At 33.4% G+C, this 11,722-nt stretch overlaps 1 long non-coding RNA gene across 1 annotated transcript; it reads left to right on the forward strand.

The window, feature by feature from the left end:
• Window positions 1-7,695: 7,695 nt before the first annotated feature.
• Window positions 7,696-11,517, forward strand: LOC136206249 (uncharacterized). Its single transcript, XR_010676231.1, has 4 exons — window positions 7,696-7,862; window positions 10,250-10,317; window positions 10,845-11,255; window positions 11,348-11,517. It is a non-coding gene; the product is annotated as an uncharacterized lncRNA (long non-coding RNA).
• Window positions 11,518-11,722: the final 205 nt, after the last annotated feature.

Raw genomic sequence — 11,722 nt, forward strand, 5'->3', positions numbered from 1 at the left:
TGAAGTTGTGGGCACTTCATTTGCAACGGTAGATTGATCATCGAAAGGTATTTCTTCTTATCCCTCTTTATATGAAATAACGATTAACGGATCCTATGGTTAAAAGGAAGTAGGCTAAAATTTTTATATTTCCGCTGCTATACCTTAGCCTTAATTTCCTTCAAGATCGTGTACAACAAGGTAAAAGACCTGATATTTCTGTGGAAGATGATGGGACTATGATGATAGGCAGTCAATTATGTGTTCCAGATGTAGCAGATTTAAGATCAGAAATTCTACAGGAAGCACATAATTCTCCTATGCTATGCACCCAGGAATGACAAAGATGTACAAAAATTTGAGACCTTTTTACTGGTGGCCTACAATGAAGAAAGATGTATCTGATTTTGTTTCCAAATGTTTGACATGTCAACAGGTTAAAGCTGAACATCAAGCTCCCGTGGGAAAACTAAAACCTTTAACCATACCAGAGTGAAAATGGGAGAGGTGAAGGAAAATAGGCTAACGATTGGCAACGGAAATATAAAAATTTTAACCTATTTCCATTAACCTAAGATCTGTTAATCGTTATTTCATATAAAAAGGGATAGAAGGAAATACCTTTTGGAGTTCTATCTACCGTTGCAATCGTAGTGCCCACAACTCTTACTCCGAGTTCCCGAGCACAAAACAAAACACAATTCAAAATCAAGTTAGAACTCAACCGTATAAAACAACCAAAGTAGATTGTCTCTAATTAATCAACACAAGATCAAGGAATAGAGAAAGAGATTGATAATCAATTGAAACGAAAGGAATCGGTGGATAATCTTGTCCTCAACAAGGGGTGTCGAAATTCTCTCTCCCGGGATTTCTGTGTTGGTTGAAATTTACCAATAGGGGGGTTATAAATACTCTCTTGTATCTAAACCCTAGTTAGATAGAATTAGGTTACTGAATAAGAATTTAATTCGGAATATAATTCTTATTTATTATTTACAATTATATCTTAAATATAAAGATAATAATAATAACCTTATAGGATAATAATAGGAGCAATTTAATCTCATTAAACCTCCTAACTTATTTATCCTTTAATTAATTTAATTCACAATTATAATCTAATTAGAATTGTTAAAAATCAAATTAATTATTTATGTATTTTACTACATAAAATCGCCCCCCTCATTTATTGGGCCTTAGTGGACTCAGTTGGGCTTCCATCAATTAATTAACATCCGTTTCTCTTTTGGGCTCCAAGTCTTATGTGTGACCCATTAGGTTCTTATTGCTTCTAGCCGTATGCAACTATTAAATTAATTTTCTCAGAATTATATTTAATCTTTGCATAACGGAATGAGTACGCGAAATGTGATTAGCAAATCCGAAACATTCCCCTAGAGCTATAAGAAGACAGGTTGATTCTGTCGTTGACCTTTCCGTATTAGTTACAGTATAATTCGATCCTTTATCAACTACATCCTTGAACTGAATCTTATGACTATGGATAATGTCAAGTCACATATAGCGAGATGTTCGTTTTACTTGCACAGGCCGAGTCAACTCCAATTAGATAGGTTAAGTGAAATCTGTATTTCAAGTCTTAAGCTATCACCTTGCAAGGATTTAGAGTCAAGTCTTCCACAAGCGATCCTTGGACGTATCTCCTATTTATCGGGAGTGACAAATGCTCAATCCAATGTATAACTTTCCTACAATTACTTCATGTGATACCCAACGTCTGCCGTTCACACCCCAGAGTCATCTCTATTATGGATCGTGTTACAACAGGATCAAAGCATCACATTCCATAATCCAGAATCACCAATTAACATTCCTTTGAGTCTGAGGATTACTTATACCTATTAATACCAATGAGATGAACATGTGACAAGGATAAATCTACCCATCCTGTTATCTCAAGTCGGGTCCCCAATCCTAATTAACTCCCTTTCATTGGATCCATGCAACTGTCCAGATTATCTGTATATCTGAAGCTTGTGAGATCAGCTCTCTGTCTTGACAGAAGACATTGTTACATGCAAGTCTCAACAGTGATATGTCAATCCTTTTCTAAACATATTACTTGACTTGGGGTGGTTTTAAGTTTATTAGTTTATTATAAAGTTTCGTCTCATCTTCATGCTTGTATGAACACTTTATAATCACTTTAAACAAACTTAGGGATTTCCTTTTATCAGACTTATTTAGTTCTTTAAAAGAAGTTGCCTTTATATAGTTATGAAACCATATCTTATTAAAACAAATGACATAAAGAACACTTCATTTATATTTAGTTCATATCCTAGAACAATTGTCTATAGGACACTAAACCCCAATAAGAGGATCACTGTGGATTTTGTGATGGGATTGCCAAAAACAAGGCGTAGACACGATAGTTAGTATATGGGTGATAGTGGATAGACTTACGAAATCTGCTCACTTTCTACCGGTTCAATAGACAGACTCGATGGATAAATTGGCTAGACTTTATGTGGAACAAATTGTGAGGTTTCATGGAGTATCTATATCTATTGTTTATGATAGTGATCCTAGATTTACATCTAGATTTTAGGGCAGTTTACAGTATTCACTGGGAACAAAATTGCATTTCAGTACAGCTTTTCATCCATAAACAGATGGATAATCAGAAAGAACTATTCAGACCATAGAGGATATGATGAGAGCTTGTGTTCTTAATTTCCAAGGTGAATGGGATATACATTTACCTCTTATGGAGTTTGCTTATAATAATGGTTATCATTCGAGTATAGGCATGGCACCTTATGAGGCATTATATGGAAGACCGTGTAGAAGCCCTATATGTTGGGATGTTGAAGGAATGAGGCAATTAGAAGGACCTAAGTTAGTCCAGGAAACTGTTGAGAAGATCAATGTCATAAAGAAGTATTTAAAAGCTGCACAGGAATGTCAGAAAGCTTATGTGGATCAGCACCGAAGGGAGATGGAATATAAAGTTGGAGATAAAGTATTTTTAAAAATATCCCCATGGAAAGGAATAGTTCGTTTTGGTAGAAGAGGGAAGTTGAATCCAAGATACATCAGGCCTTATGAGATCATTGAGAGAGTTGGACCATTGGCTTATAGATTAGATCTACCACCAGAATTGTCTTTAATACATGATGTATTTCATGTGTCAGTATTAAGAAGATATAGATCAGACCCAAGTCATATGATTCCTGAACCTGAGATTGCAATAGTGAACACAGACTTGACTATTCGTGAGCAACCTTTAGAGATTTTGGGACGAGAAATGAAACAACTCAAAAACCGTGAAATTCTAATGGTTAAGGTGAGATGGAGTCATAATCAAACACTTGATGAGGCAACTTGGGAGGTAGAAGAAACTATGAGGACACAATATCCTTACCTATTTGAAGCTTCTGGTAAGTGAATTTCGGGGATGAAATTCTTTAAGGGGGAGAACTATAACATCCCTAAAACCCTAACATATGAGTCTTCCCACATTCATATATGTTTTCATAATTGAATACATACATTTTAGATTCATCTCATTATCAGTAGAAGTTTCGTATTCATAATGCGATTACCGTGCGATTAGTAGGCGATTAGTGTGTCGTTAAGATGTAACGATTGGTTAATTGAGTTAGGACTTAAATGAATGAGTGAATGAATTCATATGTCCTAAATTGATTAACTTACACTTTAGGAGGGCTGAATTTGAGGTTTGTGAGCAAGCACGAGGTGTCGCCCCAATATTAAGACAAAATACACCTCTTTGATTTAAAAAGATGTATATGTCTCAATTCTTATCATTTGCTTCCCAAATTTTGACCAAAGCTTCAGAAAAAATTCCTTGTTTATAACCTAAACCTCTCCAAAAAAAAACTCTTCCATTTTCTTCCATTTTCAAACCAAACAAGTCAAGTTAGGAAGCATACTAGGTGATAGACACAACTTGAAGGTTAGTATGTTGTTTTAGCTTATTTTCTATGAGTTTGAGATTCTAAAATACCTAGATATGATGATAGGATTTGTTGTGGATGAGTTATGATTGAGTTTGTTGAGTTTTTGTGTTGTTTATAGTGGTTATAGGCTGTCCAAATGAAAGATATTTATCAAGTGCCCTAAACAGAAATAAAGGGTACTGCTTTCAGTCATCTTGGAGCATTTTTTCATCTTGATATTGTTCGAATTTGGAGATACATAAAGAATAAACTATGTTCCTATATATGTTATGAAACCCTCTGTAAAATATGGGACTTTAATTCCATATATAGAGGAAGCAAACCTAGATGGATCATGACTGCCTCGAAATTGAATGTCATGTGAGGCAGCCATGTTGATGTAGCATTTTGAGGACCTTAGATTCCGAATTTGAGAATGTTTCTTTATACAAACGTGTTTATAACTACTTGAAGTATATGTCTGTAAAAGGATTTGGAAATCCATTGTGTTTATTGTGAGCTAGGTTGAGTGCATTATGGTAGATAAAAATCTGGGTAGTCTGTTTCGTGGCTGGAAACAGGGCAGAATCATTTTGCATGCCATATATTGTGTAGAAGTGATATTAATGTGAATTTTTATATGTTATACCCATATCTCTCTGTCAAAAACTTGATCTTCTCCCCTATCGTATTAACTCTTTCAAAATTATTACTTCTGTTTGGATCAACAAGGGAGAAGGCAGTATCCAATCTATCATTATTCAGAATCACATCATACAGGTGCCTGTACAAAACACACACAAAACATATACAGTAAACATGTCATTCAAAAAAAAATATAATCACTAATAAAAAACATGGAATTATAGATTAAAAAAATACCTCATGTAATAAAGAATTGGGCCACACCCTATTGCAGCTAGATCAGCCAATTCACGAATATCCCTCCTCAAAATAACTGCATTCATCGCATGTCCAAAAATGTAATCTTCAAACGTGCTAAAAACTGTCCTCCCATCACATAAATAATTGTTAGCCCATCTGCACATATCTGCAAATTCATCTGGAACATTTCCAGGCAAAGACTCCAAGTCTATATCATCATCATCATCAGACATCTCTGTTTCAATTGCATCATCGATATCACTGGTGAAAATATATAACAAAAAAAATACATTGTTCCACACATATATAAGAAAGGTTCCAAACAACTGAACCATTTGTTCAACAACCTCATCGCCTTGATCGTGATTTATACAAACTAAAGAACCAGCCCCACAAACTATATCAGCAGCCCTACAAGCAAAAAAAAAACATCAATTAATCCACAAATATTAATTGACTTGTTCAAAAACAAAAAACAGGAATTATTCAAACATAATAAATTACATTTCAGATGAAACAACTTCATCAGACAAGGACTGGCTTAACAACTCAAATTGAGGAGCAGAATTCATCTTTATTTTCAACCTCAGTCCTTCAGATGACTCTACTTTGCCTCTAACTTTCTTCATTACTCCCCTCTTCTTCTTCTTCTTCTTCTTCTTCTTCTCCTTCTCTGCTCCTACTCTCTCTTTTTCTAAACCTTCAGCTCTCTTTCTCTGTACCTGCTTGTTGTATTCTTCATTAACAGCATTATATTCTTCCCAAAAACCAGGAAGATTAAAAAATTCATTATCCTCATCACATCCTTTAAATAATTTTCCCAAATGCTGACTTCCTGGCATTCGCTCGGAATGCTGGCTCATCCTCTCTTCCTTGCTCACTCTATACTTCGTAAAAATTTTCTCAACAAATGTATTAATTCGAACAGGTAAGTCATTCTCCTCAAACATATTTTCAGCTTCATCCACCAACATAAAACATCTCAGTTACAACAGTAGCTAATTTCTTAGCCACTGATTTAAACCTGCCCGTAAATTCCTGCATTTATAAAAACACTATTTACTAATTTATCAAAACAAAACAGAATCTTCTATATAAAAGAAAAACACAGATGCATACCATGAAGTAACTGGGACAGCCAGAAACTCCTTCTTAAGTATCTTCTGTTGAAACACCTTTCCACAAGATTTTGATTTGACAAAATTATTTAAGTTTAATCCATGATTAAGAGACTGATTTAATTGTACTAATCCGTTTGTTCAATATTGAGTATAAACATAAATGCAAAAGGAAATAAAAATTAAGACAGGACAAAGTCAGTATGAGAACACAACACAAGCTGAGTGAAGAGCAACTCAGCATAAGAGAAGATAAGTCATCTTCAAAACAACAGCTTAAGAATGAAGCTGATCAAAGAAGCTGAGTGGAACGGAACTCAGCATAAAAGAAGTTTGTTTCAGAACTAGATCTTGCAGAACGAAGCTGACCATGGAAGTTGAGTGAAAAAGAACTCAATATGAGATTTGGTGACAATCAAAGACAATGACTATCGAAGTAAAGCTGAGTGATTTTCAGGACAGCATGAATGATCCGTTAGCTAAAAGACAAATCCAACAACTGTCTGCACCAACAATTGAAGCCTTGGAATTACGCAAAAGCGAAATTCCGAGATGCATGGGTCAACTGTTCGTTGCTATAAGACAAACTGCCGTAAGAAGACAAAGCCTGTAGTAAGAAGACAAGCCTGATATCTGAAGAAATAAGAAAACAAGATTGGCCTGCACATCTGAAGCTGACCAGAAGTTTGTCCCCCAAAAGAGCCGTTTAGGATTCAATGGACAAATCAAATTCAAATCATTTGATCCTCAAAATACAAATATCACTATACCATAAAAAACCCCTAATGCAACCAAATTTGAATTTGTTGCTTGAAAATTGATGCATTAAATGAGTTTATTTTGTTGTATTTCAATAGTGTTGCATTTTTGTTGCAATAATCTTCAAATTAGCAAAATGATAAAAAATTATGCAACAAAAATACTAATTGTTGCTTATCTTGTTGCTTTTAAGTAAGCTAATCCAACAATTTGTTTAAATTGTTACAAAAAATAAGGTTAAACCAAAAAAGCAACAAAATTATAATTGTTGTACTGACATTTAAGTGATCCAATGCAATAAAAATAAAGAAAAACTAACAAATATATAATGTTGCAATTAAAATAATTTATTATTTATTAATATATATATAAATATTAATTTTTGAGAACAATTATTTAATATTAATTTTTGGAAACAATTATACAATATTAATTATTAAATTTTTTTATTAATATATAAACTTGTAAAAGAAATTTTATAATTTTTATACGATTTTTTTTTTACTTTTCTATAATGTTTTTCACAAATTAATTTGAATTTATTTACGAAAATTAATTTTTCTAAAAACAAATAAATACTTTCTAATTCTATTTAGATTAAACATATCAATGATGCAATTTTAATTTAGAAAAAAATATTTCAAAAGAATATTAAGCTAGGTTGGGTATAAAAAACAATAATAATAGCTGGGTTGGGTTCTTTTTAACCATTGGATGGAAAATATCAATCATATAGGACCATATTTCACAAAGCATAGATAATAAAAAAAATGTTTTAAAGGTTAAATTGAAGTTTCAATGATCTAAAGTGGTAATGGTAATGTATAGGGGTTTAATCGAACTATATTCAAACAATTGGGTCTAAATTGATATATGGAAGAGCATGATTGAAGGGATTAAAGAAATTTGGGGTCTAATTTAAGGATTGATAAAACAGGAGGGAGGTAATCTGTAATTTGTAGGGGTAAATTCGGAATAATATTCAATGGGTTACTCATGACCTATTTCGCAGCCGTCAACTCCTCTCCATTCTTCCTTCTGTCCAGAAAACACGACAGCTCCCATGGCTTGCTCCCTCTTCTCGACCTCTCCTTAAAAATCACAGTTGCTGTGGTGCTCCTTTTCGTGTTGGTGTCGGCTGCTACGGTGCTCCATAGACGACCTCTCTTCCATTTTTAATTACTTTCACCAGGTAAGTACCTACTTTCCTCTGCCTCTTTCACTTTCTTGTTTGTAGAGTATTATATTCGTACAAATCTCTGTGTTTTTCTTCTTCAAATCTCAGATTTTAGAGTAGAAAGAGATGGTTGTAGAGGAGTGAGTGGAGAGGTGTTGACTAAATACAGCCATGAGAACCATTGCAAGTCTCAAGCCCATACACAGATGGGATTTATTTACTGGATGGAACCTTTTTATGTCCATGCTATATGATCAAAACTGCTTCTATTAAACATATAATTCAATTTGAAAAATCTATCTTCACATTCTTCTCAGTTCGAAAAGAGATAAGTAGGCTAAATTACACCCATAACACCCAAATTAGGGGAATTTAGTAAGATGTGTCTCTGTTGTACACGCTTGTTAAAACTTAAGTTTTTAGTTCAATTGGTTACTAGGCTGTGTTTTCTCCTTGACAATGGGTTTTCTGAACTGTTTTTTACAAGTGATAGAAAGGGGAAAGAAAAAGAGTAGGCAAAGACAGAGCATGAATTAGCCACATCTGATGGTCTTGTTCATAGAAGAATTAAAGCTTGTTCCGCATCTACTTGGATCTAATTGATTGAACCACTTTTGTGTTTATTTTTATTATCTTTTCAACTGTTCGATTAATTCATGTAAGGTCCTAATGTCCTAACAATTACACATACTGCACTGGTCTGGCAGTAATCACAAACAAAACAAGCTGTTTTCAAATTCGTATTCTATCCAAGATTGATTTTCCTTGTAACTTGTTGCTTTGCTGACTTTCCAAGAATTGCACAAATTTCATACCTCTGTATGCAGCAGCTTCATAGTTTCTATTGTCTTCTAGTAATTCAGGTGCTGGACAAACCACTGAATCTAGTGATGGTCCATGCGCCATTGCTATGGATAATCTTGTTTCTCTATTGTTCACCACTGCTTGATGCACAATACTCTTGTACTTCCCATTTTAAAATTAAAATTTGGTTAAAAAATGTAAAACATGGTAAAGTTTAAGTAGTATGATGTAATTAATGAATAACGAGTAAGGGTAATTTAGTATTTAAAATGGAAAGAGAGGTTAAATTGTTGTTTAAGAACTTATAATGTATTATGTAAAAAAGTGAATCACAGAGAAATTATTTAGGGTAAAGAATGTTAATAAGAAGTTGAGCGTGAAATATGAAAAGCAGAGGAGGAAGGAAGCACAAAACAAAACAATGATTGAAAGGCTTTGCTAATATATAGCAAAATTGGTTTATTTATTCTCCTGCATAATCAAATTGTTTATTGATTTTGGTGAAAAATTCTATAGTGGGCTATATAATATATAAGTATGTTGAGAGCTAGCTAGCTACTTGTTTTTTTTTTTTTTTTAATCATAGTTGTTACTTTGAGGGCGAGTCTTGGTGGAATGGTAAACGTTGTTGTCGTATGACCGAGAGATCACAGGTTTGAGCCTTAGGAGCGGACTCTTGCCAAAAAAAATTGGCAGAGAAAGACTTGCCCCCAGTACACTCTTGTGGTCGGATCCCTTCCCGGACCCTCGCTTACCGGGGTCCAGTGTACTCGGATCCCTTCCCGGACCCTCGCTTACCGGGGACGCGTAGTACACTGGACCGTCCTTTTTTTTATAGGTGTTGTTTCTTTGTTAATTAAAGGAATTGATAGGGTAATATTAATATGGGAATTTATTTAACCATGCATGTCGCGGTCTAAGGTCCCCTTGTCCGTTTTTTGTATTTGTTTTATCCACAGGATTCTTGCTAATGTCCTGTTACTGTATTTATTTATTTAGGAGAGTCAAGTAATATAATAGAGATAGAAAGTGTCTGTATGTTGTTGTGTTGATAGATTGATTGCATCGATCAGAATTGCGAATTGTTTCATCGACGTTAACTATGCTTTTCTTATTTGTCTTTTTCGTTATTTCCCATTAACAAGAACCTTCTCCTCCTAGCCTACAACCCATGTCCCCTTCCTTCATTAAACACATGTCTGCACACTAACTTCTATTTCTACTCATTTCCTTCAAACTCATCCTCACGCTACTATTCACAATATTGATGGGGGATGTTTGAACTGGTTTTTTTTTGGTGATCTATACATACTTTGGTCCGTTTGGTATACCGTATTACGATATAATATAATCAAAATTGTAATATAATCAAATTTGTAATGTAATAGCGATTCTATTACTATGTTTAGTTAATACTTTTTGATATAATGATAACTTTTCATCTGTCTCTGTCTCTGGTCGATTCTTATGCTTATATAGTTAATACTTTTTAAGGCATTTGAGTTTTTTTTCTTTCTAAATAACTAGTTTTCCCTCTTAACCAAACAAAACCATTTTCGGAATTAGTGTTTATGTTTATTATTATTGTTTGTTGTTAGGGTATAGCAAATAAGAAGGAAAGGAAGGGGCAAGTGATGGAGCGTGGTGAAAGCTTTTAAACCTTGAGGTAACAATCTTTCAAATCATTGTCTTTTTTTATTGTACAATTAATATGTTTGTAATCATAAGTTGATTCAGTTTGTGTGATTGAGTTATAGGGTTGTGATTGAAGGTTGTTACTGTGATATTTTTGGTGAAATTGGTCTAATTGGTTACATTTTAATATTGTTTAATCTTGTTTGATTTCCATGCATTTTTAAACTGAAAATGTAAAACAACATAGGATGAGTGCAACTTGAGGTTTATCATTTTCTGATTAAATGTATGTTTTTTTGTAGTTTAATCAGCTATTTAATAATGGAGTATGACGATAATAAATGGTTGATTCACTTAGCTTAAGAAATTATACATGGGATCAACTGACGTGGGTTTTGTGCCTTTTGGCTGTTCTTTCAATTTGATGATAAATTGTATGTCAGAAAAGGGTTGATAAATTGCCAAATAACGTATATTAGATGTTGTGGAGGAATAGGAATGCTTGCATTCATATTTCTTTCTGGTTCCTTTCTTCAATTCATATATTTGTTTTTTTAGGCAAAGATGGAACAAATGCAGTCATCGGGAGGCGAAAGTAGTTTCATGGTTGATCAAGTGCTATCTGACAATTCATCTCATTCATGGCTTCTTGGTAGGGGTGCCAAATATGTGTAGAAGAAGGACCAAGAACTGAAAGCTCCACCTGAATTGGTGAATGAATTAAAAACAAGCCTAAGGGAGGAAGTGAGACAAGAAGTGGAAGAAAATTTGAAGAAAAATATGGAGGCAGATATGCACAAAAAGATTGAGGGAGAAATGAACAAAAAGTTGGACACAAAAATGGCTTTGATGATGAAACAATTGGCACGATAAAACCCAAGCTTAAATATTGATGTTGACTTGATCACAGCTTTGTTAGCTAATTTTGCATCTCCTTCAAATAACGTATCGAATGAGCCAAGCAATGAGGTAAATATATAATATAACTTATACATTATTATAATATAATTTCATAATGAGAATTTGCAATTGACATGAGTTATACGTTAATTCTTGTACAGAATGATGATGGGGAAGATAACGAGTGATATCAATGAAAGATTGTCGTTTCTTAGAATTTGAAAACTATGTATTGTACATATATTATGATACTCTATCTTATTTTGTAAAAGATTGTGTATGTATGTTTTGTATCATTGTTTAGAAGTATATTATATTTCAGATTACACTTTCCGAAATTAGTCAAAATTTGCATTTATTACAGGTTTAAATTATTCAAAAGAAATGCAACAGAAAAGATGCAGATTCCAATTGTTGCAAAATTCAATTATAAATGTTGCAAAAATCTATCAAATATGTTGCAGAAGTCAATTAAAATTGTTGCAATTTCAACCAATTATGTTGCAAATTCGAACTAAAATTGTTGCAAATTCATA

This window comes from Euphorbia lathyris, chromosome 9 (genome assembly GCF_963576675.1).
Source record: "Euphorbia lathyris chromosome 9, ddEupLath1.1, whole genome shotgun sequence".
Lineage (NCBI taxonomy): Eukaryota > Viridiplantae > Streptophyta > Magnoliopsida > Malpighiales > Euphorbiaceae > Euphorbia > Euphorbia lathyris.